The following is an 18,459-nucleotide window of genomic DNA, read 5'->3' on the forward strand; positions in this document are numbered from 1 at the left end:
AAGGAAATTTGACTTCACACTAAAAATGCGGGGTTGTTTTTCTGCCTCCTCTGCTGTGGGTCTTTATTTTTTTTTTGTTTTTTTTGTTGGTGGCTTCAGGAAAAATTCTTCGGCCCTCTTTTCACACTAACACAGAACAGATTGTGGGTCTATTTCTGCATCTTTACACAACATCCTCACTGGACTTGTTTGGACAAGTATCCTTGAGGAAAATGTAAAAAAAAAAAAAAAAAAAAAATCTTGTTGGAAGAATTATTGAATTAAAAAAGCTTGCGTGGTTAGTCTCATATCAGCCCAGTTACATCAGTATTGGATGGCTGTTCGATGGACTTTTTTTTTAGCCTGGAACGTTTCACCAAGTGCTTTACTTCCCCATCTCTGAGCAGATGTGCTGAGACACAACAATGGAGGAAATGCAGGCACCGCAGAAGACTAAACTTTTAGCAGCGATCACTTGAAGTTGATTTTCTTGCACATCCAACCAACATCATATAATAAATACTTGTTCATTTAACAGCTGGCTAAAGTTTCCTGCCATTGGTTCGATTTTCTTCAGTTTGAAAATGGAACCAAGAGGAGGTGCCGATGTCCAGCTTTCTCTGTGTTACGCCAGGACAGGAAAGAAGGAAAGGATGTTTGATTTAACATGCGAGCAATCATAAACTGAGACAGGCTTCAGGCCAAAACAACAAAGAGGAAGAAATCGAACTGAAACGGACTAATACGGAGAACAAAAAGAACCAAACATGAGACGCCAACTCGCCCAACGAACAACACGCAGGAGAAAACAGATGCACGACGTTATGAAGGTTTGACAAGGAGGAGGAGGATGAGGCGCGGTTGCATAGATCAGCCTCTCTGCCATCCTGGACGTGATATATCGGGAGTCTCCACAGCTCATCCACAGCTCATCCACAGCCACCTCCTCGAACCCAGCCAACACACACAAATATACAAAACATAACGTTACGACACAGCTGTAACTCCCAGACTACGTCAGACTACGTCAGCTACAGTATTCGCACATGTGATACTTCAGCTTTGTGGTCCTGTCAAGCTGATATACAAATAAATAATTTATGGATACGTTTAATAAATTAGTTTAGTGATTTCTCAGGTCAGGTAGATACCTCCTTTAAAAAAAAAAAATAAAAAGCCTTTCTTGACATCAGGCCCGTTTAAATCCAAGGCTCTTGCTGTAAGGCAGCATTGATCAGCTCCTCGCTGCGCTCTGCATAATTCTCTGCATCATCCTGCAACCCAATGATTAGCCTCGGGGGGGGGCAAACAGGAGTAAGAGTGTGTGTGTGTGTGTGTGTGTGTGTGTGTATGTATGGGGGGGTTGGTTGCTGCAAATCATCTTTTCATTATATTTTTCTGCAGCCTCTCTCGTAAGTTCTCATCACAGAGTCGAGGCCTCTATCTCCAAACTCTGCAGAAATATCAATATGGATTTAGGAGCCTCCCTGAAGCAAGGTCCTCAGCTAATTAAATCTGTAATCACTTTGTACTGTAAAAACACAAGCGGGGGGAAGTGGAGGGGGGGGGGTGGTGGTGTTATTGGGGGGGGGGGGTTAAATGAGGGCCAGTGGAGTTTTATTCAACAAAAGCAGCTAATTGGGTCAGAGCTCTTTATTCTCATTCTCATAAAGCACCAATGTCTCCTGCCGTCCACTCAGACCGCTAACGGCTCTCTGCTCCGACTCTGGGGGGGGTGAGGTCACAGTGAAAGCCGTGGGGGGCGACACTGTTGTCTAGGTGAGGGTAAACGGGTATTTTATTTTGTCTTCAGATTTTGAAGTTGGGCTCGCTGTGAGGAAAAATAATGGGATTCAGAGCAGCTTCGCACAGAGTGTGAATTCTAATAGAAGACGGCGCCACAGAGATGTACAAGTCCGTGAACTTCTTCCATTTCTCATCTCCAGACGAGAGAGAGAGAGAGTATGAGTGGGAGGAATGGGGGGGGGGGGGCATCGTTCAACCACATGTTGACGCTGAGTGTGAACACAATCCCACCGCCGTCGTATCAAACTCCCATCACACAAGCCCTCTTTGCCTCCTCACCTTACGGTATAAAGAGTCAGTGTCACAGGAGAGGAGGGAGGTGATGTATCATATCAGCGCCATGTTCACCCTCTGCAGTGGCTGCTACCTTCTATTCCGCCTTTGAAACAGAGCGATGCATAAAATCTACTTTTTACGGGATCCATCCAGCAGCTGCGAAACTCTGCAGGTTTTAGTTTCAACATTTTACTTCATAACCGTAAATCAAAGCGTATTGTGCTGTCAGACTGAGATGACCTCATCTCTTATTAGTTTAACATTGTATGAGTGGCTTTCTTCTGTGCTCGTAACATTTATCACGAAGATGAGCAAAGAACAAAACTGCCCTAATAATGTTAGTATTTGTAAATAGTGTAATATTTGTGATGACGGTGATTTTGATCTGCTGAAACTCTGAGTTGGATAGATTTAAATATTATTTGGGGATTTTCTTTCTCTCACCTTTAGTTGAAAGAACATCAGCAAAGATCCTCGGGGGGGGTGAGGGGCGGATGCGGTCGGGTCAAAGCCTTCTTGGTATGCGTTCTACCGGGAGACGCCAAAGTTGTATTGATATTTTTATTTCTTTATTTTTTTTTAACAACCTGTTGATATTTACTCCAACCGCCAGCTCATTCTGCTCACACACAATAAAAAAATCATTTCATTGTCTCGCAGCTCCCCAACAGAACCTGGACACACGATGCACAGCCAGCCGGACAGTATTTGTCCATCTTTTCGACACTCGCAGCTAAATTTACAGTAATAATAGTTAGTTAGTAGTAGAATGATAATGGCGGTAATTATAGTTAATATTTCTGCTGTCACTGTAGACATTATTATCTTCCAACTGCTCTCACTCACTCAGGTCCAGTTCCTCTCAATCTTTCTACCTCTATGTAATAAAATAATCATAAAAAGAGATGATCGACACCTGCGAAAGATGAAAAGTGCCCTGAAATAACCTCCGTTGTGACATAGACATGGAAATATAAAAATGACGTGGCTGCTTCACTTCACAGCCTCTTCTGAGTATCATAGCACGTTTTTATATCAATACATGCATAAAAAAATGAATTAGTTAATCATCAACCTCATTCATTTGCCTAACTGAGTGAATTAATGGGTTTTTAGAACAGTTAAGCACAAATAACTAACTCTGACTTATGTAAGCGTCTGTGCCTCGGTCAGTTTTTAATTTTGTACACATGTTTAAGGCGCATTAATTCCTGTCCACAGGCAGCAGGAGCCCTGTCGTCTGCCTCCTTAGTATTCTCTACTGCACCGTCAGTCGCTACACATTAACAGCACTTAATGAATTAAAATGAAATAGACACTACGTTCAAAGCAGCATGTCACTGTACGGGGGGAAAAAAATTATAAAAAATTACAGCAATATATGTCCGGGAGATGTTTGTGTTGTCATGGTGGGAACACTTCCCATTTAAAATAAATAGTGGCAAACACTTCATTAAAACATCACAGAGAAGAGTAATGAACAACAGCAACAACAACAACAACAACAACAAAAAGGGCCTCCACTGGGCTGTCTGGTTAAATTTTTGAGCCAAAGGAGTCGCTGTGTGTCCTTCAGCTGCAGCTCAGAGGCGGCGACATCGGAGCGGCCTCCATCCTCGGAGTTACTCACATTTGTGTCCGTCCCCGGGGCTCTTCGTCTAAAGAGCCCAGACCGAAGAGGCAGGCAGGCCAAGCACAGTATGGCGGGGTTAGCCCTGCCCTGGAGGACTCTTCCAAGCGGCCTGATTTTTTTTTTTTTATTATTACATTTTTTCTCTGAGTATTCCCCAGATCTTCCACTCGTATTCACCTGATCCTCTGTCAGTCATTTCGTTGAAGGGAGAAAAAAAAAAAAAATTCAACAGAAGCAAAAATGGAGCAGGAGTCCTGTTATCAGGCCTGTCAGGTGTCCCCCCGTGAATTTTAATTTCAGCGTTTAATCTGGCAGATGATTGTATCCATTATTAGAAATGATGCGTAGCGTCTGTTGGAGATCTACCTGCGATTGTTTTTTCATGAATGCTCATCCCAAGTGCACATTTTCAGCATTGGTGAGGCGTTGAGGAGAATCTCTCGTCACAGTCGTCTCACCGAGATCCGATTTGATATCAGCGATTGGTCCCCAAGTCACGTTCAGCCCCATCTTTTCATCCCAGCATCTGGATTTAATTGTTGCTGTGCAGTAAAGCCACAGCTGCTCTGCCTGTTAGGACAATAAATTACCCCAATTAGGAGTCGCACGAAGCCGGCTGTCTGAAACCGCCATCCGCTGCCATCGCCCGTAGATGGGGAGGCGATGGGATGAGGCTACCTTCCTGAAGGTGAAGCAACGCCACAACATCTCTCTGATCACAACACAGTTCCAGCCCAGCAGGTATATAGAACAGGGGGATGATTGCTTTTGCACGGCCTGCAGCTCGCCGCCGCCACGCTCACAGGAGCCGCTGCTTCATGGATGTTGTAGGAGAGGCGTTCAAAATCAACCGAAGGTGTGCTGTGTAATAGCTAGGCAGATGATTAATTGCTTTTTTGATGATGAGTTGTGAATACATCCGGGTTTTCTGGCAGCCACACAGTGTATCGATGGCACCGGTAATGAAGGCGGTAATGAGAGAAGGTTTAGGAGGACGTGGAATGGGAGGAACAATAGGAACATCTGTGCCTCTCTCCAGTTAAAGTATAATTGAGACCATATTTCATTTTCTTCCTTGAAAGCCGGTCACACAATCCTCGCTGTCTGCTTCCCTAAAAAATGAGACGTATTTATGTGCCACGGTGATGCCTTCTGGAGTCTTAGCGGCTCAGGTGGTCCGCCTTCGAGGTTGACGTAGGGTAGCCCGCTCCGTGACGACGGGGCCCCCGCCTCGATCGGCACCCCCTCCACGTCGGCAGCCTGGCCACGACGTCCCTTTGTCTCATCACTAGCTGTGAACACGCCATTAAGCCAGCCAGAGTTTGACAAGAAAAATGAAGTGTGCTATTTCCTGTGGCCTCGAGTGTCTTCCTGAATAATGAGCGTATTGCCTGGACCCCAACTCCCCCAACCTGGTCCCTCCTACTCCCTGCCACCGTTTCCTCTCTCCCCCTTGAAGTTCCAGTCTGCTGAAAGGATGAAGCGGTATCTGGAGGAAAAAAAAAAAAAAAAAAAAGTGGGCATGCAAGAGCTTTCAAACTAAATCTGGAAAAGCAAGAAATAGGAAAGAGGATTAGATGAATGAAGTGGATTTTATTGATGAGATCTTCATCCCATGTCACGGTATTAGAGAATGCAGAGCAGGCCTTCCTGTATCTGAGGAAATCTCCGTCATGATTGAGCATCGCTGCAGACGGCTATAGTTGTGTGAGCCAAATTAATTGGCACCATTTTCCATATCACTTATTATTTCCTTTTTCTTTTTTTTTTAAAGCACGTCAAATGGCTCAGCAGCATGACTGGATCAGAGCAAAGAAAAAGAAACACCACTAGGAACAAAGGGAGGAGCTCCAGTTGCCAGTTCCTCGCGCAGCCTTATTTCTCCCAATTACCAGCGTGTGAGCACACAGCCTGGCACGACTGACCTCCTCTCTGAGCGCCGTGGTCATGACTGGGAGGCTCTCCCTGCTTATTATGACAGAAGTGTTATGGTAATGGAAGCAAAGTCTGCACCGCAGCGATAGCACGGCGGGAACGGATAGCCTATTATCCGCCGCTGTGTGGTGGTAGTAATGGTGAAAGAGAGGGCATCCTATCTGTTATGGTGATGATGCATTTTGAATGGCTAGTGCCTGTTATATATGACTGCATGATAATGGCGGGAGGCAGCGTCCTCCAGGTTACGGTCATGATGCCAAGGAAATGTGCAAAAAGGTCCAGGCTGAGTTTACGCTGCGTGCCATCTTAGTTTTTCATAGTGACGGATGGAATGAAGGCGGCGGCCGCGGCGGGCTCTTTACTTGCTCTGTTGTAATAATAATGGCGGGCCGGTCCACGTGTTCAAAGAGCATGAATATCGAGGGAAGGAGCGACAGCTGGCGAGTCACGCAGTAGGAGGAGAGCGTTGGTAAGCTCTTCATCGCCGCAGTGATGTACGTTTATGGCCCATCATCGCTGGCCAATTACCTGCCAGTCACATTCTTCAGCGTCTGCGTGTGGAGGGAAAGTCAGTGTCGCTGCTTAGCTCAGGAGATCCATCTTGAAAAGTGAGCCACTCAGTGAAATACTCTACGGCCACTTTGGGAATTGCAGCCTTGTTTATTGCGTGTTGATGCAAATGTGTGCATCTGTGGCTGTGTGTGAGCACAACGCGGGCGAGTTAACTTTGTGAATCCCACGTTTTCCCACGAGCTCTTGAGCTTGCACCCCAGTGCTGTCGAAGCGGGCCGCCTGCAGGCCAATGTGTGCGTACATTTGGTCATCGAATCTGCACCGAAAAGCCTCGCAGCTGTGAAATAACACGTCTCTCTTTTGTTTCCCAGATTCAGCCGAGGAAGACGTGTTCACGTATCCCGTCCAGGACGATCTGCGCAAACACATCTGAATTTAACAAGGTATTCTTTCTCTCTCACCTTTTTATTTTTATTTTTTACTTCTGCTTCAGTGCAGCACATGTTTTGTGTTAAATTATGCCTTATGTGTCTGGCTCAGAGCAGCTGTCTCAGATTGCTTGCTCCTGCGGAGAAGTGACATTAGAAAAGGTAAACCAAATCAAAGTCACAGCGCAGCAGCAGTGAGGAATAATTTGCTTGTGGCAGGAAGTTATTTGTGTGTGACTTTTCCCTCTGCATTCCTTTTAAATTTCATATTTAGATGATACTTCTGCAAAAATGAGAATGCAGATTGGCAATACAAGACTTATTACTGTGTATATATACAGTACCAGTCAAAAGTTTGGACACACTGTGAATGAATGGGAATAGGAAAGTGTGTATACATATGTATTTATTTGTTTGTCCTCTCTGGCTCAATATTCAGTCACTACGACAGATTGAAACTGAAAAGCTGCGTTTGTGTTGGCTAGATGAAGGAATGCTCCTGCCCAGAGGGTTTATCAGGAAGAGAAAATATTGACCGCCAACAGTTGCACTTTGGTGGCGTTATTGCTTTTCACACTTGTGTGAGACAGACAGCAATCGCCAAGCGCAACAATTGTAAAATGCCGAAGCCATATTGACGGTCGCCTTGCTCTTCTGTGCAGGGTAGCGTATCCAGCTTATTGTGTTTACTTTTTAGTTCATTTCAGTGAACTCCTTTCTGCAGACAAAAAAAAAAAAAAAAAGGGTAGGAACAATTGAAGAAGAAAGGAAAGTAGTTAATGTTTAGGTGAGATGGAAAAGAAACCCAGAGGGGCTTCTAAATTTCTCTCTAAGTGAATGACAGAGCAGCAGCAGCTTGTGTGTACAACTTTTTTTTTAATATATATGTGTATGCTGTAGCATCTCACTTCTTCAGCAGGCCTCTGGGATTCTTTGTTAGCGTACAGTTCAAGTCGGTTCATCACCTCAATATGAGAGGGCAGCTCTCAGAAATTGCCTATCACTGCAGCTCGCGAGAATCTCTGTTGCAATTATGAGCTCATATAAATATCTTACTTCGGCGTTTACCTGCCGCTAAAAGTGAGAAGTGACAGGTAATTGTTGCTTGTGCCGATCGCTCAGGAGGCAACCCAAACAAATAGTCATTTCTGCCAGTGATTTTCTCAAAGTGGACAAGATTGCGACGTTGTGCTCGGACCGTCTTACCTTTTCACTGATTCCAAGCACAATTTAGAGAATTCCTAACTTCAGTTTTGTTTGTTACGTCACAAAAATAGCACATTTAAAAACTTATTTTATGTGATTTTGCACGTCCTTCTGTTTTGTGCTCTTTCCACCTTTGGGTGGTCTTCTTCAGTTTGACTTTTTTCAGTTGTCCATCCTTGACAGAGGAACCTTTTTTTTTTTTTGGCCAAACTCGTAGCTCTCAGGCTTTTTCAACCATTTCATTACTGTTACTTACAGAGGTTCTTTGAATGTTTCTCCGCCAAATGTGATTTCTTGCCGGGAGCGTGTGATGTTGATTGTTTCGGCCATTACTGTCTATAACACACGAGGTCGCAGCACGTCCTCTGAGCAGCGCTGCGCTGTCGGGGCAGATTGGATCCTACAGCGGCTGGCTCACTGACATGAAGAGACGAAACGAGCCGGGGTCGAGCTAGTTAGCATGCTACCTTCAGCCTCCAGTGGGAAAGACACGGCGTTTTCCATGTTTGAAGACAGCTGTTGGTGGAGTTAAAAAAAAAAAAAAAAAAAAAAAGAATAAAGTCTGATGCAGGAACAACACTTCCTCTAAATGCTGGCTAGCTTTTTATTCATAGCAAAATTTCCACTAGTGGCTTTATCGATGAGACCACAGTGACGATGTGGCAATCACCCATTCATAGACATGTTCATGTAGTTCTGTTCTCACCGGTATCCTCTGTGGCTGGGAGAAATTTAATGGGAATCACAACATCACAAAGGATCATATTCAAATGGGAGGAGCTGCTAATTTCTTGATAAAGCTGAATTGTGTAGCTGTGATTCCAAAGGTCGTCTTTTCCAGACTCAAGGGAACATGACTGAATAGTGACTGAGTTAAATGTCGTTCCAGCTGGAATTGCGTGTCATAATATCACACCAAAAATACTCAGAATATGTTTTCATAGTCCAAGTAATGAAGGACCTGCTCTACCTCCTGATCCATATTTCCTTGGAGTGTACAGTCTAGCCCTTCTTCTGCTCTTAATAGCTTCCTGTGCTGTGCTGATTAAGGAGCCCTAACCCGGCTCAACTGCTGGAACGGCTTCTGTTTTTCTGACCTATAACATCTTTTAAGCGTTTCATTCCAGTGAATGGGATGTTTGACATTCTGAATGGCAGAGACTTGAAGCATTTTTAAATCAGGTATTGATGTGATCCTCCACATTCTCATCTGCTTCGATGGCGTGCTCGTGTGGGCGTGCATTAAAGATTCATGCAAACAGCTGTTGCTTCTACAGGACAGCATGGCACGGAGGAAGAATGCGTGCTCCGATTTCATATCAGGAAAGCCGGCTTTGAAATAGTGTTGTGTGCCGCGCAGGGTCAGAAATTAACGCATGTTTGTAGCGTGGAAAAAAAAAAAAAAAAAAGTGGGGGGAAGCTGGTAATGCGGCTCATAAAACTCAGAGGCAGAATTGCAAATAACAGCTGTGGGCGAGAAAATAGAACACCTTTGGGCTTTTGGTCAAAGCAGCTTCCTCATGTAACCTTATCAAAGGCAGCAGGATGAGCAGACTTGGAGGAAAAAGCACTCAAGCTGACATTTGTAGGATATTTAACATCAGATGCAGTGATGATATTTTCCAGCTGTGCAATCCCCTGAGTGCAGCTAGGTGGAGTTATGTGCATCAGGTACAGTAAGAGCTGCACGCCCCCCTCCCCCCCAACATGCACTCTCCCCCTGTTTGCTGTGACATTTGTCCTTCCTGCTTTTTCACGTCTCTTCTCATCATCTTCCTCCTCCTCCTCCAGGAGGCTTGTTAAATACTACCATGTATGCTGCATTAAAAAAATTGGATGGAAACGTGCGAGGCGTGCACCGTGATGCTCTCCAAGCCTCCAGAAAGTCGGAGTGTGGCGCACAGCAGTGTTGTCTCTCCGCTGCTGAGACAGGGCATGACCCCCCCACCCCAACGGGAGCTTTACAGTGACCATTTGAATGGTAATGTGACAGGCTGAATGACAATTTACAGCCCAGACAAAAAGCAGCTCTGTGATAACAAACACAAACAACACGGAGAGCTCCAGTCGCACGTTGTTCTTTTTCTCTCCGCTCTATCTTTGGCTTTCTTTTCAAAATTATACTCTCAGTCGCACTTCCTGGAGGAGAAAGCGTCTGAAGCATTAGAGCCGCTGTTTTCACCAATCAACACAAAGTCACACCTCTGCTGAATACGGCTGGCTTCTTCGACGCTATTAAAACGCCACGGCGAGCTATTCCTGTCTGATATCGACGTAATAAGCAGATGATCCCCTTTAGAAATAACAGCTGGCTGTGTTTTTTTTCTAATGGCGAGGCTTCATCTCTGCCCATCACTCCTCCTTCATCAGCAGCTGTTAGCTATGCATCCTGTGTGTAATTGCACTGCCTCTCTCTGTTGTAGTGCCTTTTTTTCCCCTCCACCTGCACTCGAGTGGCATAAACGCACCATAACACAAACACTGACGGGGGGGGGTGGGGGGGTGCGGAGTACGATTTATGTGCATCTGCTTTGAGAGACGCTTGCTGAGAAGCGGTCAGCTGGAAAACACCAGCAGTTTCGATCAAGGTTGGGGTTTCTGGGAGTGCCCCCCCACCAACCCCGCTGCTGCGAGAGCGACATACTGTGAGAGGAATTTTGATAGATGCTGCATTTTGCATCATCTGAAATTACTTTACGGGAGTAGGTCATTCCAAGAATCTATAGACGGTTATAAATGTACCTAGTTTGTTTAGCTTGGCAATGCTTCCATAAGCTGTAATAACAGATTAGATAAGAAATAAAGGGAAGGTCAAAGAGTGACCTGTTGCTTGCTAAATAGTGAGCCCACATTTTATCTGTACTGCCAGGATTCACTAGTTACTCAGTTTCATTTGTTTTCTCCACCAAATAGCCATAAAAAATACGGCCTCATTCTATTAGAATGGTAAATACTCCTATAATTAATGAAACGATACATGAAAACGGTCTTATAACTTGTTTATAACTGATTATTTAGGATTTTATTGTGTTCGCCGCTGGAATAGTAAACATTTATAAATCCCTGTTCTCTACCTAAAGTGGTACCGCAGGAGAAGACTCTCAGTGAAAATACAACCTAATACTTTTCTTTTCCCTGCTGCTGAAACATCGTGTGCTGTCGGCGTCTGGTTTTAGGTGTCAGACACTCAGAGAGACCAACAGCATCCGTCCGAACTCGTCAGCACACGTTCAAACGTCGCACGTAAAGCAAAACCATCACAAGCGGGGCAGAAATGTTTTCACACTAATTGTAGCCTCAAGTTACTTCTCCGAAAAATCTGAATGCATGGACATGTTGCCAGATGTCACACAGAGATGGGACGCTCAAGGTTATAGAAGGCCATCTGAGGAAATTTCAAACTAAAATGGAAGTTTAAAAACAAGCAACAACAACAAAAAAAAAACCAAAACAGCATCTCAGTTTCGGAGCATATTAAAGGGAGGATTTTTCCATCATGTGCACATGAGAGATGGGCAAAGCTTCCCCCTGAATTGTCGGACGCCGCTATCTTTGGCTTACACCCACATGGTATTTCTCTGCTCGCTGGAAACCCGCTCAGCATTCTATATTTCTCTCGGTTTGGTGCGAGATGAGGGCTGGCGGTGCCAACCCCACGGGATGTCTGTTCCCACCAATCGCCGGCGGACTTACAGTAACATTTCGCCCTGGCGTCGGGGAAGAGGAGAGGAGAAGCGCCAGCGAAAGGGAGAAAGACTATAAGCTTAATGTAGATCTGTCATCATCTGGCTGCGGATCAAAAGAGCAACATTGGCAGGCGGAGCACAGAATCCACTGGAGCCTCCTTTCTGTGCCAAGCTCCAGCTTCTCTGAGGTAGACGAGCACAGAGGGGCCCAGCTCCAGGCGAGCAGCGAGTCTATCTGCTCTCCGTGACTGTGTATTTGTGTGTATTTCAGAGGTGTGGGCACGCACACATTGTCTCAAGGCAAGGATCTGGCTCCTTTTGAAATGTCACCAAAATCCCAGCAACAACAAAAAAAAAAAAAAAGAGAGAGAGAGAAAAGAAACACAAGAAGAAGCGAATGGTGAAAGTGTGATGAGGAGGTGTGGGAGACGGGGAGGAAGAGGAACAGCGTACAGTCTTCACTGCTTCAGCATCACTGTACGGCCGATGAGTGAGTTCAAGGACGTTTCTGCATCGTAGCCTTCAGATTTTTTTCAGTCCTCGTTCACTATTGCATTTCATTACTAGCCTGAACATTAAATATTTGATTTGCTGTTTGTTTCTAGGCCATCATTCAAGTCCAGGTCTGCCCAAACGGTGCCTGGTTCGCATCATCAAAGTGTTTTTTAGTTGCCCCAGCTTCGATTGTACTGTGAACCAATCGTTTCTGCTTTAGCTCAGAGCCACTGAAGGGAGCACTTACTGTAGCATCAAACACGCTTTGCATGCAGCAAAATGCATGAAATCACCCAAACATTTCTTCAGAAGGTAAAATCTACTTGGACAAATGTAATATATTTGAATCTTGTCAGATACATTTAATCCTCCCTCATCATTTTGTGGCTGCAGACAGTAACACTGACACCAAAACATCCCTAATGACCGTAAGGGGGCTTTAATCTGATTTTTTTTTTTTTTTTTTAACTACCTTAAATATATTTTAAGTGAAATGCCACAAATTCCTTCCCTCCATAAATAACCTGGGACCTGTTGGAGAGTCTGAGAACAAAAAGAAAAGGGTGGAAGGAATACTTGCTTCACTTGTTTATCTTGCTAGCATGCAGAGCTTCTAAAGAGAGGTCCGACCTTGCCAATCTTACTCCCAAGTACAAAAAAAAAACAAAAACAAAACTGATAGAGTGGAAATGCTGTTGTGTTTGTGTGTGTTCTCGCGTTTACACAAACTCAATGTCAAACCTATTCCGAAACTACCGATTCAGCGAGTTGTGAAGATATACAGTGAAGCAGCTCCTGCTAACCTTTAGAGATTACAGTGACATTAAAAGCTGCACATGGTGGGGGGTGGGGGGGGCGCGCCTGAACTGCTGGGCATCTCATCTGATGCAAATGTCCTCTTTCACCTCTATCAGCAAAAGTAATTATGGCAAACCACTATGACATCTCGGTCCGTGCGGGAGAGAGAGAGGGGTGGTACCTCGTATAGGTCATGGAAATACACCCATGTCTGTGGGTAAGGAGGAGACAATTATCTTTTCCTGCGAAGAGGGAGGAGCCCTCCAACCCCCACCGCCGCCGCCGCCGCCGCCACCGCTCTTCAAACTGAAGTATCTTCTGTTCTGGCGGCCTTGAGGGACTCAGTCAAGAAACTGACACCGCTATTCGTGTGCTCGGGGCTAAAGAGATGCATCGGCGTTGCCTCTCTCGCTCTTTGGTGGGCAAACATGTGTTCTCTTGATTTTTATGATGTATTTCTGCAGTCGCTGCACAGATATGCAAATGATGTGCATACTGGCAGCACTAACAGGACGTCATCTGATTTGGTGCCTGAGCACAGCACATGCTTGTCAACAGTCAGCGCACACAGTCCTGGAAAAAGAACAATAAGAGCAATTCTGTGTGCTGATTTTGCTGCATTTATTCCAATTTATATTCTTATAAATCTATATTCAATCATATTCTTCACCAGTGATTCGACTGTGTAGCTCCGGTCAAACAAACGGCGCCTTTGAAAACCTGAAAATCTTAAACGGCCAAGTAGATTTTTAGATTTTTCTTCCTCCCTTCGTCGTCTTGTCACGATTGTGGTGTTGCCGTGCTTTCCTTTCAGTCATTTAACTTCCAGAAGGGTCGGGCGGCCCCCTCGGATAACCCCGTTGTTCAGAGTCAGTGGGCTGCGGTGGCCCAGAGCAGCTTACGCTAACCTCTAACCCCCTGGCAGCCGCTACTGGCTTAGCTCTGCTGAACAAGTCAGCTGGGCTTTCTGCCCGAAAGAGCCGACCTGCTCCGGTATCATCTGGCCCTGTAGCCAGATCCTCCACACCTCAGGGGCGAGACCTACCGCATTATCCAACGCACTCCGGAGACGAGAGGGCATGGCACTTCCTAACACTGCCGCTGGTTCATGAAATATTTCAGAAAACGGATACACTTAAGATCCATGTAAATGTAAATTAATGCAAATAATCCTTCTTTATCTTCTTTAAAGGGGAATGAGATTGTGGACCGCGACTGTCAACTTTATCGGGTGTGCGTTCGGCTCAAGGTCAGGTTCACCGTTTAGTGGCACACACAAACACACATACATCACAAAGACATTAGTGATGTCAATAAATGGAATAAATATATTTTTGAACTGACTGTTGAGCGTAAAATTTAATGTGCAGATTTGAATTTCTCCTTGACTCTCACAAGAGACAGAGAATAGTCGCCCAACCTCGCTGTTATTGATTCAAGACAGCATTTTCAGTTTATAGAGTCTCTTGTTCTCTCTGTAACAATAAAATGTATCATCATTATTAATACCAAGTCAGTAGACATGCTGGTGCTTCCTCTGGCCCAGGTCTGGCCCATATCCAGCTGATGGTCAGCGCCACGACCACATCTGAGGCTTTTGGAAGATTAAGGTCTTGTTAGTTAGGACTACGGCTTCATTACAGCCAAAAAATGTTGTGGCTGTAAACAAGCAGTCGGAGCCCCGCCAGATGTGGAAGTATGTGGGCCGGAGTTTGGCCTTTGAATCGCCCCAATGTGTCATTTTCCGATCAAGGTAGAGAATCTGAAAATGAGCAACGATACGAAAGGCGGTGTCTCTTCTGTTGTTGGTTGTATGTATCTTTTAAAAGGATTATTCAAAGAGCAATTATTTTTACAGCACTGCTGCAAATCAATAATACGATGCAGTGATTTATTTTATTTTTGTTGTTACCTCTTTTGTTGCCGTTTGTGTAAACAAATGCACCAAAACAGTCCCATCAGGTTCCTCTGTTAGCTGCAGATTACATTCTTTGCTGTGATTAAGATGATTACACAAACATTGTGATACACTAACTAAGACTGTGTTGCCAGAGATGCCCCTTGGCTGCCAGTCTTCACATTACACATTATGTCATTACACATCGGCTTTATATATACAAATAACAACGTTGGCCCCGACCTCTTTTCTCTGTGCGGATTCTCATTTTTACCATTCAAAAACATCACAGCCACAACATCATTGAACGCTTTCAGCCAAGTGTTAAGTTATCCTTATGTATTCTTATTTATTTCAGGTTTGTGCATTTTCAAGAAATATATTTGCTGGCAGCCTTCTTAGTGTAATTGGCAATCAGCAGCGCAGACAGTGAAGGGATATTATCGGAGGTGTTGTTTGTTTCTACGCAGCGTCGTGGTTAGCACAGGAGCTGCGAGTACTTTCGTGTCCACTTGTTATGCGAAGGTAACAGATGAGGGGAATTATGTTTGGTCAAAAGAAAGGTTAAAACATCAGACACCCCATTTCTTTGTTTTTCCATTGTCTCTTTGTGTCCTGGATGATTTGTGCAGCATAGCTCAGCTTTTTGTGTGTGAATTAGGGAGGAAAACTTTACACTTATCGAGTAAAAACAAACATCCTCCACTTCATTTTCCCGCTCTTTGTTTGCTCCACTCTCTTCTGGATATTTAGGTCAAATTGGTGATGGAAAGGAAAACAAGTGAAATCACATTAAGATGTTATTAATCTCTTATTAGAGTGAATTTCAATGACGCCTGAACTTTGTGCACCCACTTTATCTTTGTCATCGGTGAATATAGTTTTCGCAAGTCAAGTTTTCAGTTGTAAACAAAGAGCTTGCCGTAGTAATTTTGGGTGCGTGGGGCAATCAGCCGGTCTGTGCAATTAGTTATTGCACTGAGGGAGGAAGAGGATCACATTCATTATGTGGAAATATGGCCACCGTGAAGGAGCCTCTTGAATTGTAATGAAGGAGGCCCCTTGATAACCATGAATTCACCAATTAAGGTTCTCATATAACATTCAAATTATGTGCATTTTAACAAGTAGTTGTGCCACAGAAACACTTGCATCTTCCTTTGGTTTCAAGGAGCTTCCCTGCTTGCAAATGTAGAGGTAATTAAGATAATTAAAGCTTTTGATGTTCCACATTTAATCCAATGCACAGCAATCGTGCGGCAATGCAAGAAAAAAAAAAAAGGCGGGGGGGGTTTAATGAATTTCCAGGCTTTGTCCTGCTCTGTTCCCTCCCATTAAAACAGCTCTCATTGTCTGCGCTTCCATTTTATGTTAGTGAAACAGCTTTTGCGTTATCTGGAGAGAAATTGGCTGCTTCATTTTTGCAGAATTAAGAACCACGTCTCTCTCTCTCTCTTTCTCGCATGTCAACTTTCTAGTTTTAGGAGCAAACGGATAAAATTTCTTTCTTTCTTGCACTCAGTGAGATTTAGATTTCCGGCGCAGGTTCTGAGAAAATGGATCCTAAAATTCCAAAAAATGTTAAATTTGAGATCACGATATGAGCTCAAATCAATTTGGAGGTTATTTTCCTATCTCAGGTATTGTAAAGACGATGTGTTTGTATCGGGCAGAAAGAAGCAGCTGAAAAGAGACATTCAGGAAACATAACAAAACAACAACAGCCCATTTAACAAACAGACAAAATATTCCTGAAAACCTTGAGACAAAGCAGAAAGCAAGCAGAGCAATATCTCTGGCCATTCATGTGGACAGATTCTCATGGCGTGTTGATTGAAATCGAATTATCTATTTATTTTTTTTTCTCCTCTGTTTTAAATGCACAATAGCCTGACATCTTCTGGCAGGATGCCTGTTTACAAAAATCCTGTTAGGCCTGTGGTCTGCCAACATCACAGAAGGGTTGAATCTTAATACGGCCTGATGCTTGTCGAGCTCCCAATCTGCAACAGATTGCTTGGCTGTCTGTGAGAGTAATGAGAGACTGGTTCTACCACAGAGATTTCCTGAAAGACCGCTGGATTAGGAATTCACAGGAGCCGCTGCCTCTGCAAGGCGGCTACCCCCGAGCTCACCCCGCTTACAACACTCCAGCCCCCTTTTCTCTGCAAATCAATTCTAATTCTGCTCTCCGCGTCGATATCCTGCTCATGGTTCGCTTTCGTTCAGGCTTTACTTGCCGCTTCTCATCATCCATTTGTTTTTGTTTTTAGCAGTTTTACTCGGGTTACCATTGCTAACAACCTCGACAGCTATCAAGGCGCGGGATGGCACGTAATTATGTTTGGCAATCGCATCCTATGTGCCAAACTATCCAACAAACAGCTTCTCAAGCCAATTTTCAGCCCCCTTATCGTGCAGACAATTAAAAAAAAAAAAAAAATTCCCTCTTGAAGAATGTCCCTCAAGGGCTTCTGTCTTTCTGTGGATGTCTCCCAGCATTATGTCAGTGTGCTCAATTTTTCCTTGGCCTTTGCATTATGTTGTCAGGTTGCCGGTGTCAGTGAGTGAGAGTGCGTTATTGCAGCAGAGAAAATGCCCGAGGCAAAGTATTAGAACAGGGTCGTGGGCTAGCTTTCTCCGAGGGCCCCTGTCAAATTTTAGTTTTGATGCAACAGGAACATTTCAGGTGAGGGAGAGACATATGAAGAAGAAACTCCCACCAGAATTGGGAATGATAAGGCTTAATATCTGACTGCATCAACAAATAAACTGCTGACACTTTCATTAAATTCGAGGGGGGAATATTTTTAGTCCAGGCTCAAAAAAGTTAGTTTGAGAGCATCTCCTCCAACAGGAACATTCGTTTTTTACCTAATTTTCTGAAAAGACAGACAGACAGACAGACAGACAGACAGACAGATAGATAGATAGATGCATGGATATCACAACTTTCAACTCTTTGTCCTCTGGCTAACATTTACTTCCCTGAACTGAAAAAATCTGTCATTTGTGGGATGAGAGGATGTGGGATACTTTTGGGAGTGACATTTTGTACAAAAAGAGCTGGCCAGCAGAACCCTTAAAAGGGCAGATGTGCCTGCTATCAAATGGCAGAATGTAGCCATCAACCCCATAATCACTAAATTGTCCTCAACAAAGGCAGCCAAAGCCTTTTTTTGTCATTTCCTGTAGGATAGGACCAGCTGAGAAGATAATGGCCTGGCACAGGATTGCAGTTACTTACGTGCTTCTCTGCCACCTCTGCCTGATTACTGTGTTTGCTGTGGCCCATCTACAGGCCCGTGATTTACCAGAGTTTTCTAGATGGCAGCTTTTATCACGATTGCACAATTCTTTCCTCGGCGCTGCATTTCCGTAGCACCGAGGAAAGAGGAGAGACGAAGTGGCAGGTGGGGATTCTGAAAAGTGGATGTGAATAATAATTTGGTCCTAATTCGGACTGTGTTGCTAAATACAACCAACGACAAAACTGTCAAATTCGACGTTTCTTCGTGAATATCATCCCACCGTTCACCTCGCGTCTTCTGCAACGCAGCCGACGTGAAGGCGGCGGACGAAATGACCTTCATCAGTGGATTTCCTTGACAAAAAAAAAAAAAAAAAGAACAGACACAACGGAGACACAACCTGTCCCGAATGCTTTGTCTCAGGAATATCGGATGCACTGCTTTGCTGGAGAGCGGCCAGATAGTAAAGCTCAGTCAGGATCAGTGGAAGTCGGTCTCCGCTGACTCTCCTCTCATTGTTGGATGCCTCTGCTCCCTGGGTGTCGCTGTACTA

General features: G+C 44.4%; 1 protein-coding gene across 1 annotated transcript in view; it reads left to right on the top strand.

Annotated features, from left to right (window-relative positions):
- The window catches only part of mgat4c (mgat4 family member C), a 49,453-nt gene that overhangs the window by 2,709 nt on the left and 28,285 nt on the right, over window positions 1-18,459 (top strand). Inside the window, exon 2 of the mRNA XM_029523558.1 lies at window positions 6,517-6,588. The gene's annotated coding sequence lies outside the window, so the exon portion shown is untranslated. The remainder of the gene's footprint in view (window positions 1-6,516; window positions 6,589-18,459) is intronic.

The sequence above is a fragment of the Echeneis naucrates genome, chromosome 16 (genome assembly GCF_900963305.1).
Source record: "Echeneis naucrates chromosome 16, fEcheNa1.1, whole genome shotgun sequence".
Taxonomy (NCBI): domain Eukaryota; kingdom Metazoa; phylum Chordata; class Actinopteri; order Carangiformes; family Echeneidae; genus Echeneis; species Echeneis naucrates.